Raw genomic sequence first — 22,233 nt, 5'->3', positions numbered from 1 at the left:
GGAGCGGTGCGGGGAGAGTAGGACTCGCTGAGGGAGGGCCAGAGAGAGCTACGCCCACCGCGCCGACGTCTCTGCGCATGCTCCGGGCGCCAGCTGTGGGGACTTTCCGCAGCGCTCAGTTCACATGTGAACGTCGGAAGTGATACGTGGGTCCGGCATTTCAGGGAAGGTGTGGGAAGTTGCTTTCTCCTAAGCTTTCGAAAGAAGGCGTTTGTTGGGGCTCTGTATCCGTCTTCAGTGAGGTGGTAAAGTTTCTATTGCTGGGGTCGCTCACACAGTTATCTCAGGCATGGGTCCCGTGTGGTGCAAAAGGTAGGTCCGGGTTCGCGGCCCCACAGCACTAATAGAGGTTTTAAAGTCCCGTTTATTTTCTCAGAGCCTGGCCCCGTCCTCGCCATAGCTTCGCCTGCGTGAGTGGCGGGGTCATTCCCGGGAGGCGGGGACCTCCCGGTTCTGGAAGCGGGCTACTTGGGCGACCCAGAGGGTCCCAGCGCGGTGACCCTCTTCTGAGACTTGACCTTTTTTTCCCGTTTGCATTAAGGTAGAGTTTCTCAGCCTAAGCACTACTGACATTTTGGGCCAGATAATTCTGTTTTTTTTGGGGGGGAGCAGTCCTGTGCGCTGTAGGGTGTTTATCTGCATCCCCTTCTTTCCCCCAGTTGTGACAACCAAAAATGTCTCCAGATTACCAGACATCCCCTCCCGGGGAAAATCGTTGGGAGATAGGATTAGGTTTAGGAGATACTCTGGGTTTTGGGGAAGTGACCCTTTTCAGAGCCGGCATCAACGATGTCTTAGCTACGTGAAGGAACTTGTGGCCGGGCTCGCCCGCTCTTCCAGACGCTCTCGTTCCTGTTCCAGCGTCTCGCTGGAGTCGGTCGTGGTCCAGGAGTCAGAGCCCGCACGGGAGAAGGAGCAGGTCACGACCTCGGTCCGGAAGGCGCCACCAGAGAAAGTACGGGTGCCACTCGCAGTCTTCCTCGCGGAGCGGGTCGCGACCCCGCAGGAAGTGCCGCTCTCGGGGAAGGTCGTATTACAGAAGGGCCTTCTCGAACACGCGGGGTGACAGTACTAGGGCTTTGACCCTGTAGTGTACCCACGCGGGGTGACAGTACTAGGGCTTTGACCCTGTAGTGTACCCGAAAGAACACAGCACTTGGAGGGAGAGATCCAGGAAGAGGTCGCAGCGCAGAACCCCGTTTCCTGTAAGTGAAGAAGGTGGGTGGGTTATTTGTGCTTAAGAGAGGCGCACAGTTTCACCTCTTTTTACATGTAGGGCGACAGTATATGAGTAGGCTAGGGAACCAAGGTTGTTGTGTCATTTAATTTCTTCGATTTCTTTTGATGTATGAAATCTCTGTAGCTTTGGGTTGGGGGCGGTATTATCTTTTTAAAAAAATAAATTTATTTATTTTATTATTTTATTTTATTTATTTATTGTTTCTGGCTGCGTTGCATCCTCGTTGCTGCGCATGGGCTTTCTCTAGTTGCGTCGAGCGGGAGCTACTCTTCGTTGGGGTGCGCGGGCTTCTCACTGCGGTGGCTTCTCTTGTTGCGGAGCATGGGCTCTAGGCGCGCGGGCTTCAGTAGTTGTGGCTCGTGGGCTTTAGAGCGCAGGCTCAGTAGTTGTGAAACATGGGCTTAGTTGCTCCATGGCTGCTCCATGGCATGTGGGATCTTCACGGACCAGGGCTTGAACCCGTGTCCCCTGCACTGGTAGGCGGATTCTCAACCATTGCACCACCAGAGAGGCTTGTGGGGGCGGTATTATCTGATTAGCAGACAAAACTATACAATCGCAATCCATAGCCTATTTTTAAATGGACATCATTCATACCCCTCGAGATTAAAGATTAATTGTCGCTTTAAATGGCTCAGGGTGGAGGAATCTAGTGCAGGCAGTTCTTAATGGAAACTTTTAAATGTCTATTAATGACAACATTAGTTTACCAGCTCTGAGCAGTTTTTTTTTTTTTGCAGTACACGGGCCTCTCACTGTTGTGGCCTCTCCTGTTTCGGAGCACAGGCTCCGGATGCGCAGGCTCAGCGGCCATGGCTCACGGGCCTAGCCGCTCCGCGGCATGTGGGGTCTTCCCGGACCGGGGCACGAACCCGTGTCCCCTGCATCGGCAGGCGGACTCTCAACCACTGAGCCACCAGGGAAGCCCGGCCCACTTTTTTTTTTTTTCTTTTTTGGCTGCACCACACAGCATATGGAATCCTAGTTCCCCTACCAGGGATCGAACCTGCGCCCCTTGCATTGGAAGCGCAGAGTGTTAACCACTGGACTGCCAGGGAAGTCCAAAAACAGGCCACTTTTAGCAATCCAGTTGCCCTATAAAAGAGAGCTCTCAACTCCCAGATTCTTGTGATGACTGTCAACAATGATAAGGCTCCAAGAAATTGCCCAGTAAGCTACTTTCAATAATTCCTTTAACTCAAGGATGAAAATTAAACTAAACTTAAATGGAGAAATTTCTACCATGTTGATAGATACCAGAGCAACTCTACTTTTTCTTTCTTTTTTTTTTTTTTGTGGCTTTGCCATGAGGCTGGTGGGATCTCAGTTCCTCACCAGGGGTTGAACCTGAGCCATGGCAGCGAAGGCCCCGAATCCTAACCACTAGGCCACCAGGGAACTCCCTTCCCCCCATCACCCCAACTCTATTTACTTTAAAACCACCGTGATACATGAAGAACCTCCTCAGAGTAATAAAAATATCTTAGTAGTGGGAGTTTCCAGTCAAGTTCAAAGAGTTCCTTTATTGGAACCCATAACTGTTGGCTCTTTCTCTGAAAGTCATACTTTTCTATTATGCATTACTACCCCTGTGAATTTCCTAGGTAAAGACCTGCTTTCTATAGCTATTTACTATTTATAATAGCCGAGACATGGAAGCAACCTAAATGTCATCAACAGATGAATGGATAAAAAAGATGTGGTATGTATACACATACACACACACACACACACACACACCCCAATGGAATATTACTCAGCCATAACAAAGAATGAAATTATGCCATTTGCAGCGACATGGATGGACCTAGAGATTATCATACTAAGTGAAGTAAGTCAGACAAAGAAAGACAAATATAGTATGATATCACTTATATGCGGAATCTTAAAAAATGATACAGGGCCTTCCCTGGTGGCGCAGTGGATAAGACTCTGCGCTCCCAATGCAGGGGGCCTGGGTTCGATCCCTGGTCAGGGAACTAGATCCCACATGTGTGCCACAACTAAGAGCCCTTGTGCTGCAACTAAGGCGCCTGTGAGCTGCAACTAAGACCTGGTGCAACCAAATAAATAAATAAATAAATATTTTTTATAAAAATGATACAAATGAACTTATTTACAAAACAGAAATAGACTCACAGACAGAAAACAAACTTATGGTTACCAAAGGGGGAAGGGAGAGGGGAGGAATACATTAATAGACACACACTACTATATATAAATAGATAAACAACAAGGGAACTACATTCAATATGGCACAGGGAACTACACTACTATATATAAATAGATAAACAACAAGGGAACTACATTCAATATGGCACAGGGAACTACATTCAATATCTTGTAATAAATAACCTGTAATGGAAAAGAATCTGAAAAAGTTATACATATATAACTTTGCTGTACACCTGAAACTAACACAACGTTGTAAATCAATTATACTTCAATAAAAAGTTGGTTGTTTTGGGGGGAGAAAAAGATCTGCTTTCTAAATTACAAGGCCAAATAAGATTTTCCTCAGGAGAAATAACCTTAGACTTTCCAGACTCATCAGACACTGAAGCATTATGTGTTCTCCAAGCCCAAATTGATTGTCCAGAGGAGACTACTTAATTCCATAAAAGTATAGATGTTATAGATCTCTCTGAAATCCCTGATACTTTTTATCAGGGATAAAAAGTATTAAAATTCAGAATGATCATTACAATTCAGAATGATCCTTCTAATTTGCTTCCTAACTCACCTCAGTACCCCTTAAAGCCTGAAGCCCTATAAGGGGTCACCCCTATAACAGAAGATTTATTAAGGCAGAGGGTAATTATCCCCTGTATCAGTTCTTGCAGTGCTCCTATCTTGCCTTTAAAGAAGCCCTGTAGATGGGGATGGAGATTTGTATAAGACCTTAGAGCCATAAGTCTGTGATACTGACGTTTCCAGGGGTACCAAACCCAAGTACTTTGTTGGCAAATATACCAACTGAATCCAAATACTTTACAGTTGTGATCTTATGCTCTGCTTTCTTCAGCATCCCTGTGGACAAAGTAAGTCAATATTTATTTGCTTTTACTTGGAGAAATCAAGTCGTATCGGACAGTAGTGCATCAGGGATTTACTGAGGCTCCCCCACACTTTTCACAAATTTAACATCAGGGTTTAAACACTCTGCTGCAATTTCTCAGAAATGCTACCTTGATTTAATATGTAGATGATTTAATATGTAGGAATCGATTCAACATATCTGTTACAACGACTGGCTTATAAAGGCTGTAAGGCCTCAAGATAAGCTTCAGTTACCACAAGAGATGGCTCATTATCTAGGTCATGACTTCTCTGCAAAAGGAATCTTTCTGTCTTTAGAAAGAATAAATACCATTCGGGACTTCCCTGGTGGTGCAGTGGTTAAGACTCTGCAGTCCCAGTACAGGGCACCCAGGTTTGATCCCTGCTCAGGGAACTAGATCCCACATGCATGCCACAACTAAGAGTTTGCATGCCACAACTAAAAGGTCGCATGCCACAACTAAGGAGCCCACCTGCTGTAACTAAGACCCGGCACAACCAAATCAATAAATAAGTAAATATTAATAAAGTAAATAAATACCATTCAAAATTATCCTAAACCTGTAAGGATTCCTCGGACTTGCAGGATATTGTAGGTCCTGAGTCTCGTAGTTTTCTTTATTGGCTTCCCCACTCTATGAACTAAAAATAGCACTCAGGAATCTCTTCCTTGGGAAATAAAACATAAGGAAACCTTTACTGAACTCAAATGGGCTTTACAAAATCCTCCCACATCATTGCCTCCCAAATGTACTAGACCCTTTGTATTGTTCATCCATGAATGGAACAATCTGGCTTTAGGAGTCCTCACTCAAGAACATGGAGGAAAAAATAGACCTATAGCCTATTACAGCCTGCAGTTGGACCCAGCAGTCAGGGCATATCCTAATTGTTTAAGAGCAGTAGCTGCAGCAACAAAATTGTAGAGTCTTCCTCGGAACTTTTTCAGGGAAATGAATCATACCTACAGGTTCCTCATGCTGTAGAAAGTTTACTAAATACTGAGCATTCACAGCATTTCTCAGTCAGGAGACTAACATCTTATGAGATTCTGCTGTTTCCTGTGTTCTTCAAACCTATGCATTCTTTGCTATAACTCTTTAAACCCTGCTACCCTCCTGCCTTTACCCAACAAAGGAGAGACGTATAACTGTGTTGAATTGGTTCCTCAAAGTTTGACTCCTAGATTAGATTTATAGGAAACCCCACTAACCAATCCAGAATTAATACTCTATGTTGATGGCTCCTATGCCAAAAATTCTGCAGGTAAGTATCAGGCTCTTATGTTATTACTGCCCCAAATGAATGATTAGAAAGGAAAGTTCTTCCCCAATTTAATTCAGCACAACCTGCAGAGTTAGTTGGCTTGACTCAAGCCTGTGAGTTAGCCAAAGATAAAACTATAAATAAGTATGACCAATAGAGAGTATGCTTTTGGAGTAGTCCATGATTTTGGTATACTATAGAAACAGAGGGAATTCCTAACATCAAATGGCATGCCTATAAAAAATGGACCTCAGAGTGCTGAGCTCCTCTGCACTATTACAGCCTTCACAAGTTGCTGTCAGAAAAGTTGAAGCTTATACAGATCAGACCGTGAATATCAAGGAAATGTTATAGCTGACTTTTATGCTAAGGTTGCAACTCAAGAGATTCAAAGTGTACCAAAACTCTGTCATGAATTAACTCCATAAAATTGATCTAAATCAATCACTTATGATAACTTACTTAACAGACAAGCAAGTGTATCTATATTAGAAAACAAAAGTGGCACTAAGTAGGATGAAAATTTGATATAAAAAGAAGACTGGGACACCCTGAGTAGCCACCTGGTGTTTCCTGAATCCCTCAAGTTGCCACTTTTGCGAGCACTCTATGACTATTCACCATGGAATTGACAAAATGATTCAAATTATGAAAAAGTATTGGTGGGGTAACTGTTTTAAGATGGTGTGAAGCATCTCTAATTAATGTCTAACCTGCCAATCACATAACCTGGGTAAGTCCATTATAGTGGCTCCAGAACTGCTCCCTCACCATCTGGACCATTTGAACATGTACATTTGCACTTCATTCATTTGCCTCCTTCTATGGGCCATCAGTATGTACTTAATAATAGTATGTCTGTTTTCTAGATGAGTAGAAGCTTTTCCATGTTGGAAAGCTGATGCCACCACTGTAGCAAAGAAATTATTAGAAAATGTTTTTCCCCTTCAGGGAATCCCAAACTTAATTTATTTTTAAAATTTTATTTTTCGCTGCATTGGGTCTTCGTTGCTGTGTGCAGGCTTTCTCTAGTTACAGTGAGCGGGGCTACTGTTCGTTGCAGTGCGCGGGCTTCACTTGTGGAGCATGGGCTCTCGGCGTGCGGGCTTCAGTAGTTGTGGCACGCGGGCTCTAGAGCACAGGCTCAGTAGTTGTGGCTCCCGGGCTTAGTTGCTCTGCAGTATGGGATCTTCCCGGACCAGGGCTCGAACCCCTGTCCCCTGCATTGGCAGGCAGCTTCTTAACCACTGCACCACCAGGGAAGTCCCCAAACTTAATTTCAAGTGATAGAGAGATTCACTTTACTGGACAAGTTATAAAACAACTAGACAAGGTTATTCAAACGTAATGGCGCTACCACTGTCCCTGTCATCCTCAATCTTCAGGAAAGGTTGAATGCACCAATAGCATTCTAAAATTAAAATTGACGAAATTAACTGAGACCATAGGATTACCTCGGCCTAAAGCGTTACCTTTAACTCTTAAGACAATAAGATCAACACCTTTTGGAAAATATAAGTTGACGCCTGATGGACTTATATATACTAACAAATGTAATACAGATAGCTAGTGGGAAGCAGCCGCATAGCACAGGGAGATCAGCTCGGTGCTTTGTGACCACCTAGAGGGGTGGATAGGGAGGGTGGGAGGAAGACGCAAGAGGGAGGAGATATGGGGATATATGTATAGGTATAGCTGATTCACTTTGTTATAAAGCAGAAACTAACACACCATTGTAAGGCAATTATACTCCAATAAAGATGTTAAAAAAAAATAAGTTGACGACTGATGAAATCATTACTGGGTGACCCATGCCCTTAATGATAGAACCCCACCTGCTCATCCAGCTCTTGTGAACTCTGATATGACCAAGTACTGTAAGGCTCTAGTGCAATATTAGAAGCTTATTTCCAGGAGGTCAAAAAGGCCTTTAGAGACCCTCAACCTGATGAGGACTTTCTACCCCACACTTTGGAACCCAGTGACAGTATTCGGGAAAACACATCAACCAAAAGCTGCACTTGAACCTTGATGGAGTCCCATCAGGTTCTTTTAACCTCTCAGATAGTAGTCAAATTACAGAGTGTTGAACCGTGAGTTCATATCTTTCAACTAAAAAGAACTCCATCAGACTCTTGGACCTGTCAACCTACAGCCGACTTAAAATTAAGGATACCAGGGAAAAATTTTCCCCAGAAGCAGACAACCACATGATGTAGACAACTTTCCCAAGTCAATGGAGCAAGACCACTGGTGCCAAAATTAACGTGCTTTTATTATTAATAATTCTATTAAGGCTTTACTAATGTTAAGTATAAACACCTCTTAATTGACACTGTACAAAAAAAAATAGCATCAGTGACTAAGTAAGTAGAATGTTGGATATGTACCCAGATTGATGAAGAACCTGATGTATTCTTACAGTTATATCTTGCTAACAAAACAGTTTGGTATCAACCCAATGGATTATGGACACATTCCTAAAGCCTAACTAACCAGTTCTTCCCAATTATATTTCCTATTCATCCTCCAATAAAAGAAAAATTTCCACTTCATATTTTCAGTAATCAAATAGATTGTCCCTCTTTGGGACTTATCACTCCTCAATAGTGTAATGAAACTGTTCGGATTAGACTTTCTTAACAAAACCCTAAAAGATTCTCTACCTATATTCATTACCAATACTATGACCACAATAAAATTTTCCTGACTGGATGTTCTCCAATCCCTAATCCCATGGCGAATTCTTCCTTCTATTTAAATTCAGTAATCGAAGCACTGCTTGCTCATGGTTCTTGTTTTTGTTTTTTTGTGTTTTTTTTTGCGGTACACGGGCCTCTCGCTGTTGTGGCCTTTTCCGTTGCGGAACACAGGCTCCCGATGCGCAGGCTCAGTGGCCATGGCTCACAGGCCCAGCCACTGCGAGGCATGTGGGATCCTCCCGGACCGGGGCACGAACCCGTGTCCCCTGCATTGGCAGGCGGACTCTCAACCACTGCGCCACCAGGGAAGCCCACTCATGGTTCTTGAAGAAACCTCAGGTAACCAATCCACAAATTGCCCAAGCCAATACCATCAAAATTTAACTCTGTCCCTAAGAGGAGTGGGGCTTTATTTCCAATGCAACACCACCCTGTATCAGGAACTTCCCCTAAACTGGAATGGTCATTGTGGGTTAGAGCTATTAACTCCCAATAGTCAGAAACAAACAAAAAAAATCTGCACATGAAACCACCAATCTTGATTCATTTATTCATAAGATACCAGTTCATAAGAGAAATCCATGAAGCACCAAAACCCTCTACACACAATGCTGGATTCCTTCCTTTGTCAGAGCATTAATTCTTCATATTGGCACCTGTAAATTAGAAAAGACTGTTTTATATATTCCTAAAATTTAAAAAAAAAAAAAAAAGCTTCAGTGACACAGCTAATTCTCTCCAAGCCTTAGATACCAAGGTTTCCAGCCTTGCTTCAGAAGTCTTACAAATAGAAGAGTCTTAGGCACCTAACTGCCCAACAAGGAGATGCGTGTATTGTCATTGGTGAAAAATGTTTCCATGTTAATAAATCAGGAATTGTTACCCCCAATTTAAAAGATCTTAAAGGTAGGTAACATGGTTCATCCATTGATTTCTTTAGTTAAGTCTTGGCTCCTGGGAATCTCTGCCCTAGGGAATTTTTCAGTCCTTGGTTATTATTCTCATAGTCATCACATTAATTTCCCTAGTGTGTTGCATCTTCTCAAGATATTTAAATACCTTTCAGCAGCTACTCACGCATCAGATGATGTCCATCAGGGTTAGGCAACTAGAAGAACTCAGTGATCCAACCACCCATGTCTACCATGACTATACAACTGTCAGTAATAGTGACTGCACACAATCCACCCCCCCCCGCCAAAAAAAGAAAGGAATCCCCTGGTGGTCCAGTGGTTAGGACTTGGCTCTTTCACTGCCAGGACCCGAGTTCAATCCCTGGTTGGGGAACTGAGATCCTGTAAGCCTTGTGGTGCGTCCAACAAACAAACAAACAAACAAACAAAAAACCAATCCATCCTACCAACGTCAACAGTGGTACCCAAGAGTAACCCTATACTAGAACATATACAGGAACAAGAACTTGCTGAGAGTATGACCAAAAGTGGAGACCAGCCTTAAAAATCCCCTGAGCAGGGACTTCTCTGGTGGTCCAGTGGCTAAGACTGCACTCCTGATGCAGGGGGCCAGGGATTCGATCCCTGGTCAGGGGACTAGATCCCACATGCCACAACTAAGTTTTCGTATGCTGCAACTAAAGATGCCACATGTGGCAACGAAGATCCCAGGTGCCGCAATTAAGACCCAGAGCAGCCAAATAAATATTTAAAAAAAAAAAAATCCCGTGAGCAGACAAAACCAATTAGGCCATGAAAGGGAAACTTAATCTAGCTTATTTCATGAATGTAAACGAAATTCAATTTATTTCTTGTAAATGCCTCTGATAATCATAAATGAAATTTAAATTGTCTTCCTAAAATGGTATAAGATAATCACTTTTAACCAATCTCCTACTGTCTGGAAACCCTATTGTAATAATCAATCATTGTAAAGGTTGAACAACTTCCTATTCTCGTGTTATAAGCCATCCCATAGGGACATGCCTTTGAGCTTCTTGCCACTTTCTATCTGAAGTCTACCAGTTTGCGAACTCTTCTTTTGTATGCGCAGTAAACTCTTAACATTTTACTTTGATCTGATTTTATTTTTGACAGGTCTTAACAGAAATGAGGGAGGCTTTCTAGAAAAAGGAAGAGTATTAGGAAAAAGTACACAATTAGAGAAGTGTAGACATGTCAAAAGAAAAATGAGATAGATTAATTTGACCTCAAAGGTCAGTTGAGACCAGCTCATAAAGGGTTTTTTGAAAGCCCAATGTGAGTTAGTAGGCAATGGACTCCCCTTAAAGTTCCTTTGCAGAGGAGAGGGAAATCATCTGAGCTGACCTTACGAATACTTTGGAATCAGTTACTAGGTTACACTGAAGTAGGATTAGACTATCAATCCAGAGACCCCGAAGGTACTTCTGTAAAGATGTAGGCAAGAGGTGTTAAGGAAGCATGGGATTCCTACAGAGAGAACAGGATGACTTTGCACTGAATATTACAGGGAGGATCTTATGGGAGAGAGAAAAGACATAAACAGAAGAAACAATCAATAACCAGAGGAATCTATCATAAAATACAGGTATAGACAATTAGAGAATGAGGGCGACTCAAGCTGCTAACAGTGTGAGGTATGAACCTTCCCTCATGGTAAACACAATACCAGAAATAATAAAAATAATACTCTTGTCTCCAATGTTCATTGACAAGGAGGCCATTAAAAGCTTTGGCTTTAGAGCTAGACACACCTGAGTTTAATGCCTGGCTTGGATACAACTAGGTCTATAATACTGAACAAGTGATGTAACCTCTCCAAGCTGCAATTTTCTCAGGTCTACAGCACTACCTCTTTCACTGTGGGCTGTGATGAGAATTACACGAGTATGGAAAAGGTACTGGCATAGTTCCTGGTACCTAGGAAAAGCTCAATTCATATTTGTTGAATGAATGAATATGAGCTAGTAATCTTAAGAGCTCTCTGGGGGAGGTAAGACCTTGGAATATATGTGAAATGCAAGGGGAGAAGGGGTCCCACGGACACTAATGGAGGGACAATAAAGCAGGGTGGATAAGGCATGGGCTTTGGAGTCAGATCTGGGTTCAAATATCAGTTCTGTCACTTATAATACTATGAGGAAATCATCTAATTCTAAACCTTGTGAACAGAAAAAAAACTGAAGCAAAAATGTCACACATCTTTTTTTATTGCAATAAAATGTACATAACATACAATTTATCATTTTAACCATTTTTAAGTATATGGTTTTGTGGCATTAAGTATAATCACATTGTGCAACCGTCACCACCAGCCATCTCCATGGATACATGGATGTAAGTTACATTGTTGGTTTTTTTTTTTTCCTTTTCAACTTGGATTTAGAGAAAAAATAAACATAGTATAGAAGGTTTCATATTACACCCCCACACAGTTTCCCTATGAACATTGTCATCAGTGTGGTACATTTGGTATAATTAATGAACCGATATTGATGCATTATTATTACTGAAGTCCATAGTTTATAAACTACAGATTTCCTTAGTTTTTACCCAATGTCTTTTTTCTGTTCCAGGATCCCATCCAGGACAGCACACTACATTTATGTCTCCTGAGGCTCCTCTTAACTGTGACAGTTTCTCAGACTTTCCTTGTTTCTGATGCACAGATTTGAGGAGTACTGGTCAGGAATATTGTAGGTGTTGGTTATTTTTTGTATGTAATATTTCATGATTAAAAATTACTAATCAGGGGGACTTTCCTGGTGGTCCAGTGGTTAAGAATCCATCTGCCAATGCAGGGGACACAGGTTCCATCCCTGGTCTGGAAAGATCCCATATGCCGTGGGACAGCTAAGCCTGTGCACCACAACTACCACAGCTACTGAAGCCTGCATGCCTAGAGCCTGTGCTCCACAGCAAGAGAAGCCACTTCAGTGAGAAGCCCGCGCACCATAACGAAGAGTAGCCCCACTCGCCGCATCTAGAGAAAAGACTGCGCACAGCAATGAAGACCCAGTGCGGCCAAAAAAAAAAAAAAGAACCTAAGAGTGGTGATCATTAAAAAAAAAAAAAGAAAAATTACTAATCAGGGACTTCCCTCGCAGTCCAGTGGTTAAGAATTCGTGCTTCCACTGCAGGGGGCACAGGTTCAATTCCTGGTTGGGGAACTAAGATCTCGCATGCCATACGGCGCGACCAAAAAGAGAAAAAAATTACTAATCGTGATAGCAATACCTGTTGGGGCTACCTTAAAACACACACAGACACACACACACACACAACACCTCTATGCTATCAATTTAGTGCAAGCCAGCATCATTTCTCACTCTAATCACTGCAGTTGTCTCTCTGCTCTATATTGGGCCTCCACTCCCCCCATCTTTTCTCCACACAGCAGCCAGAGAGGCTTTAAAATATAAATCAGCTTCTATTTCTTCTGGTCTCCAGATGCTTCAATGGCTTCTTTTCTTGTAGACTAAAATACACTACAGGATCCTTCATGCTCTCATCACTTATCACACTTCCCCCGGCTCACTCTGCTCTGTCACACTGGCTTCCTTGTAGCCCCTGAAACACACCGCACTCCTGCCCTAGGACCGTTGCACCTGTCCTTTACCTGGAACGTTCCTCCCCCGCACAGCCACAGGCTCACTCCTCCACTCTTTCTAGTCTCTGCTCAGATGTCACCTCTTCAGAGGGGCATTCCCTCGCACCTTAGCTTGCAGCCCGCCCCCCACAAGTTGTCCTCTTTCTCCTAGCTTTTTTTTTTTAATTCAAAATATCACTACCTGACATTACATTCTACATCTTAATTTGTTTATTGTCTGTCTCTTCCATTAGAATACAAGTTTCACGAGGCCAAGCACTTAATACAATTTGTTTATTGCTGTACCTTAGGCTCAAAGTTAACAAATATTGGTTACATTAATTAGTCAATAAAATACTTCTTTTCTTTTTTTACAAGGAAGTTGGTTGTTAGGTAAGGTGGTTCACAATCTGGGACTCCTGAACTCCTAGATATCTTTGAAGGTGGCAGTTTTCTGAATTTCTAAAGATCTGGTCAGACTACAAGTTACTTACAGGGGTATGGTTCATTAATGGATATATCTCCAGAACCTAGGATAATTCCTTGAATACACTGAGCACTCAATAGAGATACCCGTATTATAATTAACTGGAATGAAATTGGCAATGTGGCAAAGCAAAGTCTTTGTGATGGCAGCATATCTGAAAGGCAGAGGAATACTGAGAAAGTTTATGTACAAGGACAATAATCACACATTAAAATTATATAATGTTTGTTAGTAACACTGTTATGGACTGAATTGTGTCTCCGTGCCCCACCCCTCCCCCTGTAGCCCTAACCCCCACTATGACTATATTTGGAGATAGAGCCTCTAAGGAAGTCATTAAGGTTAAATGAGGTCATAACAGCGGAGCGCGGAGCCCTAATCTAATAGAACTAGTGTCCTTATAAGAAGAGGAAGAGACAGGTGTGCACAGAGAAAAGGCCATGTGAATACACAGTGAGAAGGCCACTATCTGCAAGCTAGGAAGAGGTCTCGAAAAACCAACCCCTCTAGCACCTTGATCTTGGACTTCCAGCCTCCAGAACTGTAAACAAATAAATTTCTGTGGTTTTAAGCCACCTTGTCTGATTTCAGTCACTATGAGTGGTATCATCTTAGAAGGTGAAGAACAATAGAAGGAAGACAAGGAAGACACCCCATCCCGTGTTTTGGGGGTGGCTTCAGATTCATTGTTTTATGTACTATATGGGAAGATATCTATGAAATAAAATTGTATCTCAGTTGTAAATAATCAATAGATTGGTTCTCTTTCATTCAAATAATGTTCATAATTTAAAAGTCCTGGAAAAATAAATTCACAATCAAATTTTATATGTGCAACTACATTGATACAAGTTAAACCTCGGTAATTGGATAGCTTGTTCATTTTTTTAAGTGTTATGGAAACATAAATGATCTTGGTCTGTCAGAATTTTCATTAAAAATAATACTTCGGCCAAACCCACAGTAATAACCTACATACAGCCATATTCAGTGACTAAATTGTGTTTATGCTTTTCTTAAGCAATGGCGTTCATTTTGACCATTTATCTAAACAAAATGCGGCAAACAGCAATAGAAAAGACAAACGTAACCCTGGGCTGCATTTGCAATCAATGCACAGAGCTGTGGCATTAGCTTTTGGAAGAGTATTTAAACACTGCCACACAGTGTCCAGCTGTGTGTTCTGCCCTTGGTCTCAATAGAAGTCTGAATTACAAGCACTACCAGGTTCACAAGATTGTTAATTCTGTAAAAACACCAAATGGACTTCAAAAAGGGAAGTATAAAAATCTTAAGACTCTAATAGTGTATCCTAGCTAAAATTCCATGAAGCACATGACTGTAGTTGTGACAAAGTGGTCTTTTTTTTTTAACATCTTTATTGGAGTATAATTGCTTTACAATGGTGTGTTAGTTTCTGCTTTATAACATAGTGAATCAGCTATACATTTACATATATCCCCGTATCTCCTCCCTCTTGCGTCTCCCTCCCACCCTCCCTATCCACCCCTCTAGGTGGTCACAAAGCACCGAGCTGATCTCCCTGTGCTATGCGGCTGCTTCCCACTACCCAGCTATTTTACATTTGGTAGTATATATAAGTCCATGCCACTCTCTCACTTCGTCCCAGCTTACCCTTCCCCCTCCCCATGTCCACTACTGGGCATATACCCTGAGAAAACCATAATTCAAAAAGAGTCATGTACCACAATGTTCATTGCAGCTCTATGAACAATAGCCAGGACATGGAAGCAACCTAAGTGTCCATCGACAGATGAATGGATAAAGAAGATGTGGCACATATATGCAAAGTGGTCTTATGAGCATGTTTACTGTTAAAGTAGAAGCCCTGCCAGAAAGACTTTATATATAGTGTGTTAAACTTATTAATGTTTGAGCTTTTTATTTTACAAATTTCATAACATTTTCTATTTATCAGTGCTAATTTTACGTGATGGTACATAGGACCAAGTTCTCTAAAAGAATTTGTTCAAATAAAAGTATATTTGCCTCGGGAATTCCCTGGCAGTTCAGTGGTTAGGACTCGCCACTTTCACCAGTATACTTCGAGTTAGGAATCATGTTTAATTGAGTTTTGTTTTCCCTGTAACTGGTAAAAAAGGATATATGGAGAAAATGCTTGTTGAATGAATTAACAAATGGATAAGCACAGTTCAGAATTTTAGAAAGAAATTTCTAGAGAATACCAGATCATACAGCTACTGTTTACTTCTAGTTTCCTCCTTTTCTGAAAATAACATGTAGATGGACAAATTCAAAACTAGCTGTCAGTTTTAAATCCTTCTTTATTCAGCAATGTCATCCTCAAGAGAAATAAATGTACTAAAATGAAATCCTTCTTTAATCTAATTACCTTGATCAGAAAAATTAAACCAGGATGTGCTATTCTTTGCTCTTATGTGGTCTTTAATTTAAATAAAATCTGGCATAAAGCATTTCTCTTTGTGCATGCAACATAAACTCAGTATTAACTCATTTTATTTTTTATTCATTTAAATACTGAAAACCTCTATGGTAAGAGAAGATCAGATGTTGGAGAAAAAAATAGTACTGACTGGTCTTTTGAACTCATGATCACTAACTTCAAGTGATGCCTAGCTGTCCTACTCTGTCTAGTCAATTTCATCCTAAAAGATTACATTGGACCTGCTTCTTTCTCTTCAGATCTTTAATATCTCCTGCCCCTCCTCAATCTCAGCTGCTCATGTCACTGGGGTAAAAATCACAAAGGGATTTCCACAAGTGCTCAGCACTAAGCTATCATCTTACCCTCATTTGTATTCCTGCTCTGCCTTCCCACCTGTTTTAGTCCATTCAGGCTGCTATAACAAAGTACCACAGACCGGGTGGCTTAAACAAAAGTTCATTTCTCACATTTCTGAAAGCTGGAAGTTCAAGAACAGGGTGCCAATATGGTCAGGTTCTGGTAAAGGGCTTCTTATGGGTTGCAGACTGCTGACTTCTTGCTGTGTCCTCACATGGTAGAAAAGATGAGGAATCTCTCCAGGGTTCCTTTTATAAGGGCACTAATCCCAATCATGAAGCCCCACCCTCATAACCTAATCACCCCCAAGGGCCCCACCTCCTAATTTAATCACCTTGGGGATTAGATTTCAATATATGAACTTGGGCACCAACATTCAGACCACAGCACCACCATATTGGGTAAACTGTCTGTGCTCCCATTTAAGGCCAACTCTTCCACTTGTCCTCTGGACCTACCCTCTCTCCTACTCAAGAACATGGCTCCACAACTGTACAATCTCTCTCCTACATAACCCATTTTCCCCTCTCTACTAGATTATTACCATCAGTATACAAACATGCTATAATATATCCCATCTTAAAATAAAAAACAAAAACAAAAAAACCTTGATAGAACCACCCTCTTTAGCCACCAGCCCAATTCTTTGCTTCTCTTTACAGCAAAACTCTCTAAATTTATATCCACTATGATGATTATAATTTTTTTTAAAGGAAAAATGTTGGCAAGGATGTAGAGAAATTAGAACCCTCATACATGCCTGGTAGGAATGTAAAATAGTGCTGTCACTGTGAAAAACAGTTTGACAGTCCCACAAAAAGTTAAACGTAGTGTTATCAAATGACCCAGCAATTCCACTCCAGGCATGTACTAAGAGAACCGAAGACATTTGTTCACACAAAAACTTGTACATGGATGTTCACAGCGGCATTATTCATAATAGCCAAAAAATAGAAACAACCCAAATGTCCATCAACCAGTGAATGGTTAAACAAAGTGTGGTATATACATACAGTGGAATATAATTTAGCCATAAAAAGGGATGAAGTATGGATGCATGCTACAACAAGGCTGAACTCTTAAAACATGCCAAGTGAAAGAAGCCACACACACAAGACCACATGTTGTAGGATTCCTTTTATATGAAATGTCCATAATAGGCAAATCTATAGAGACAGAAAGTAGATCAGTGGTTGCAAGGGACTGAGGGGAATGAGGCATGTTGCCAATGGGTAAGGAGTTTCTTTTTGGGGGGATGAAAGAGTTCTGGAATTAGTGGTTATGGTTACATAACCTCGTGAGTATACTAAAAACCACTGAGTTGTATACTTTAAAAGGATGAATGTTTTACTATGTACATTATATCTCAATTAAAAAACTCCTCTAATTTGCCCAAACCTACTATCTTGACATCCTCTTTTCTTATTTTTTTTTTCTTGAGTCTATTCCAGTCTGGTTTTCATTCCCAGTAACTCATGGAAACTGCTATTGTTGATGTCAACGATGCCGTGTTGTTTTCTGTACTTTTAATCAAAACATTTTCACAGAATGTCAAGGAAAAATAGTTAAAAATTCCTTTAGTGAATGAATTTGTCCTCATGACAGAGGATTCTGAAAGTTATAGAAAGGAAGCTAAAGGTGTTCATTATGGGCGGGATTTTATCGTTGCATTCTATGGTGCATAATAAGGTGTGAGATTATGCATTTTTATAGTATAGCTGACTGTTCTAGGTGTCTGTTTAAGGGGAGCATATGTTAGGGTTAAAAGCCTTTTGAACCCTATTCCCCAAATCCTGCAAGTGTTTTCTTCCTTCCAATCAAGTAAAGCTATTTACCATCTCAGTGTATTCAGTCAGCTTTTGAAAGGTAGATTCAGTATTTCTGACAAACTAGGACCCTGCTGCTGGATAAGCAGATGTTCACATTCATGTTTCCCCATAATCTGCCCCAATTCTACATCTCCAGCTTGATCTTCCAAACTTCCACACCACAAACTCGTTGCTCTAGCCAAGCTGGTTTGTTTTCTGTCCCCAAGTTATAAAATGGGCAATTCTATTTCTATCATTTTGCTAAGAACTTTGCTCCTGTCTAAAACATTCCCTTCCTTTCCAGAATTCCCTGGTGGTCCAGTGTTAGGACTTGGCGCTTTTACTGCCATGGGCCTGGGTTCGATCCCTGGTTGGGGAACTAAGATCCTGCAAGCCGCGTGGTGTGGCCAATAAATAAATAAAATAAAATAAAATATTTCCTTCCTTTCCCTCTGCCTGCTCTTCAAGATTTATTTGAGAGTCTATGCCATTTACTTATTCAGTAAACATCAACTGAGTGCCTTCCATATGCCATGTACTGTCTGGAATACTGGGGTACAATAAAAACAAGCCTGTCCTTATGTAGTTTATATTCTAGCAGGAAAATGACACATTACAAAATGAATTAAAACATTATTACAGTTGTGATAAATGCTAAAAATATGAGGCACAGGAAAATAGGATAACCTATACTGGGGAAAATTAACTGGTCTGGGGGATCAGAAAGGCTTTCTCTCAGAGAAGACATTGTTGCTTTTTGGAAAGCAATATGGCAATATATTAAATCACACAAAAACTTTAACCCAGAAATCCCACTTTTGAGACTTTATCATATAACAATAAAAGTACCAGTACTTAAAGTGTGACTCTGACTCCTAGTAAAGTTGCAAGCATTATAATGTATAATATCCCACCAAGCCAGGCTGCCCAAGAGGTCAAATCTCCAAGCCAGACTGGTGGATTGAGGAAAGCAAATGCAGGTAACCCAGTAAGTTATTAAAAAATATTCAGGTGGGTGGACTCATCACGAGATGCTTAGAACATTCCAGATAAATCAGATTTAGGTCCAATCGCATAATACAAAGTATCCAGCACCTGAAAGCTTGCTATAAGGTCCTGATGGAAGTCTCCCAGTAAAAGTTTATCCATTAATGGGGTTTGATGAAATGGTTGTTGAACATGGGGGCGATGGCTAGTTCTGGCTACCTGGAGCACATTTGTCTTATTGGCCAAACTGGCTGATGTGTATGGTCCTTTGCCTATGGGAGGCAGATTGCTGTATGAGATCCTGTTCCATTGGTAAAACATCACAGTTGCATTGCATTGTACCTTGAAGTAAAGCTCACCTGTTGTTAGATTGAGGACAGAATAGTTTACCTTTACATAGGGCAAGACAAGTGCTGAGTCTCGTGAGATAACATCTGTGATTATTTGGTTGTTGAGCCAAGGTTGCAAAAATTGAGTATGGTCAAGTAAAGGCTGTGAGAAGCTTGAGGGAGCAGGACACAGAGTAGATTGCATGACATGTATCCTTTGAAAAGGAAGTCTCGTACAGAATCAATAGTGTAGCCTTTTGCAGTATTTCTCCGTTTTCTACGCTGGACCCATCGACATTCTCGTTATTACATTGCCTCTGACTGTGCCTTTACTGAAGTCAAAGTCCTTGTGCAGGTCTTATAACCCACAGACGTACAGTTAGTTATGGTTCCTCTGATGTTCAGGTGGGTATGGCTGAGACGGCTCATCTGATTGAGGAGCAGCGCTCTACTGAGCAAAGGTGTGCACTGAAGAGTTACATTGCTGTGCAGAGTAGAGCAATCCTCAAACAAGCAATACAGGTGGCCATTAGGCATGGACACAAATGTCACATTCTTAGTTAGGCAGAGGCACCGATCAGTCCTTATATTGTAATGACACCACTTTTGTGGGTTATTGGGAATGCTATTGACAGGTACACATCTGGATTTGTGTGCTGTTTGCTTGCTTTTCCTGGCTTCTGAGTAGACACCCCAAAGCCAAATGACATGGTACAGGAGACTTCCTAACACCTCTCGATGGTGGCTGCAATGGGGACACGGTGGTCAGCTTCCATGGTGATACTGTAGATAACATCCTCCTGTGATAAGTCTTCATGGCAGGAAAGAGCTGTGTCAAGCTGCTACATCGAGGGGTGCCTCCTGAATAGCATTGCAAGCCTGGTATTTCCATGCCAGAGCCACCAACCCAAGAAACATTCATCTGGAGGAGCAGCAGGAATAACAGCCTAGTTATAGTGAGGCTCAGTAATCACAGGCAGTGGAGTGGCGAGCCCACATGGGGTGATGTTTGAATCAATGGCAGGAGTTCCTTGGGACATCTTGGAAGACAGGAATGTCACATCAGGCTGGAGTTTATTGATCTCTGTGTTAACTGCCTTGAATGCTGCACTGGTTGACTGTAGCTAATGATTCTATAGCAGCTCTAACAACAGAGATGTCTCATCTCAACTCATCTCTGATCTAAGATCAATGAATATGTCTTCTGTGTCAGAATTCCTCTTTGCAGCTCTTACTCTCTAGATGAGCTCCGTGGTTGCATGTTCATCTTATCCTGTCGTCTGAGAGAGCTAAGCTTACTTCCTGAGCTACTATCTCAGGTACTTTGGAAGTAACTCCTCCAGTAGTGCTGGAGTCTTCATTGCAATCAGCTGCTCCAAGTTGTATCCCGGACATGGCTCTGTTGACCTTGAAACATGTATTAAGAGCCAGTGGAGTAGCTCCACTCTGCAACTGTTCTTATGTTTTTGGAATCTGACTTTGGTTCCAAAGCATAGTTTTTAGTGGTGGAAAAACTGGATACCACATGAATGTCCATGAACAAGCAATAAGGGATAAAAGGTTAATTTCTAGACAATGGAATATTAGATAGCTGATTGGAAATAAATTAGATCTAAATGGTTTGTCTTAAAGGATCTTGATTATAAGAACAAGTTTCAAATCAGTTTGTTTAGAACGAGCCCATATTCATAAAAAATACCATATGCTTGTATATTTGAAAGAGTTTGAAAATGTTAACGTTGGTTACTTCTAAGTTATGGGGAAGAAGAATGGGGACCTCTTTTAGAGGATTCCATACTTCTAGGGAATGGATTATTAACTTTTACTTTATATATCTTTGGATTTCCTCACCTGTCACAAAATTAGCTGTTATTAAAATTAATGAAAGAATTTAATTTTGGTAGGGGAAAGGACTACTAAATTTTTCTTAACCTATCCTACACCATCTAATACAGTAAACATTCTATAAATATTTATGGAAGGAGATATGGGGGAGGAGGAACCGGTTAAAATATGTTTCAAAACATATGTTTCAGTATGTGCTAAAAAGATAACCCTTAAAGCATTAATTGTATGATGAAGCATTGTAGAACCTCTAAATGAACAGTAGGAGGGAGGAAGAAAGAGATACTTGATCAGGCTGGCAGAATAAAATGGGAAGAAGTGAAAAAAGCAAAGTATTATAAAATAAATAATAGGCACCAATGGAAAAGATAAGATCAATATTGCAGTTACTCCAATAAATGTCAATGGGTTGAATTTACCTATCGAATGACAAAATCTTTCATACTGGGTGTAAACACTCAGGTAGGTGTTATTCACCTAACTAGATGTTGTGTACCTTTCAAAACACATACAACAAAGTGAACCTTTAATAAAACGTGATCTCGGGTGGCCTTGGCCTGCAGTGGCTTGCAGCAGGATTTTGGTGTCCGGCCTGAGATTGAGGTTGGGCAGCGGCAATGAGAGCACTGAATCCTAACCACTAGACCACAAGGGACCAGTGACCCGGAACAAGGCCCTGGCCCGTCAGCTGTGTAGAAATGAAGTTCCACATGGAGACGGAAAGTAGTGAAGCAAGTAAACTGTTTATTAGGAGGAAAAAGACTACAGTACGTGCGGATAGACACACGGGCGGGCTCAGAGAGAGAGTCTTGCCCTCCTGGCAGTTTGAATCACTTTTATGGGACATTTCCTCCGGGTTTCCTTTGACCAATCATCTTGCTTTGCCTGGTTCTGAGTCCGTATTTGGTACCTCTCACCATCCTCCCCTGTGTGCGTGTGCCTCTGTTAGCCAAGATGGATTCTAGTGAGGAGGCCTATGTGTAGTTGGCATCACTTACTATGAGGTGGCGCCCCCTCCCTTTTTGAACTCCAAGGAACCTTTCTGTGCATGTGTAGTCGGTGAAGTCTCCTTGACTTCAAGAATGAGGAATACGTGGTCTTTTATCTCTTTTCTGGGCAGGGCCCAGCCTCCTCCATTAACCTGCTTTTATGGAGTTTCTGCTATTATGGAGTTTCTGTCCACAGGGGAGAAACTGTTCA

General features: G+C 41.5%; 1 long non-coding RNA gene and 1 other non-coding gene across 5 annotated transcripts; both read left to right on the top strand.

Moving 5' to 3' along the window:
• The first annotated feature begins 14 nt into the window (after positions 1 to 14).
• On the top strand, positions 15 to 14,027 carry LOC137217644 (uncharacterized). 4 transcript variants are annotated; one of them, XR_010940162.1, is made up of 3 exons: positions 15 to 312; positions 862 to 1,205; positions 11,780 to 14,027. It is a non-coding gene; the product is annotated as an uncharacterized lncRNA (long non-coding RNA). The 4 variants fall into 4 exon arrangements; XR_010940159.1 differs by having other exon boundaries at positions 47 to 541; XR_010940160.1 differs by lacking the exon at positions 862 to 1,205 and having other exon boundaries at positions 45 to 541.
• A 4,152-nt stretch (positions 14,028 to 18,179) lies between these two features.
• Positions 18,180 to 18,251, top strand: TRNAK-UUU (transfer RNA lysine (anticodon UUU)). Its single transcript has one exon. It is a non-coding gene; the product is annotated as a tRNA-Lys (tRNA).
• The last annotated feature ends 3,982 nt before the right edge of the window (positions 18,252 to 22,233 follow it).

This window comes from Pseudorca crassidens, chromosome 2, assembly GCF_039906515.1.
Source record: "Pseudorca crassidens isolate mPseCra1 chromosome 2, mPseCra1.hap1, whole genome shotgun sequence".
In the NCBI taxonomy this organism is placed as follows: Eukaryota; Metazoa; Chordata; class Mammalia; order Artiodactyla; family Delphinidae; genus Pseudorca; species Pseudorca crassidens.
Note: the sequence above shows the minus strand (reverse complement) of the source record. Positions and strands in the feature narration are given on the sequence as shown.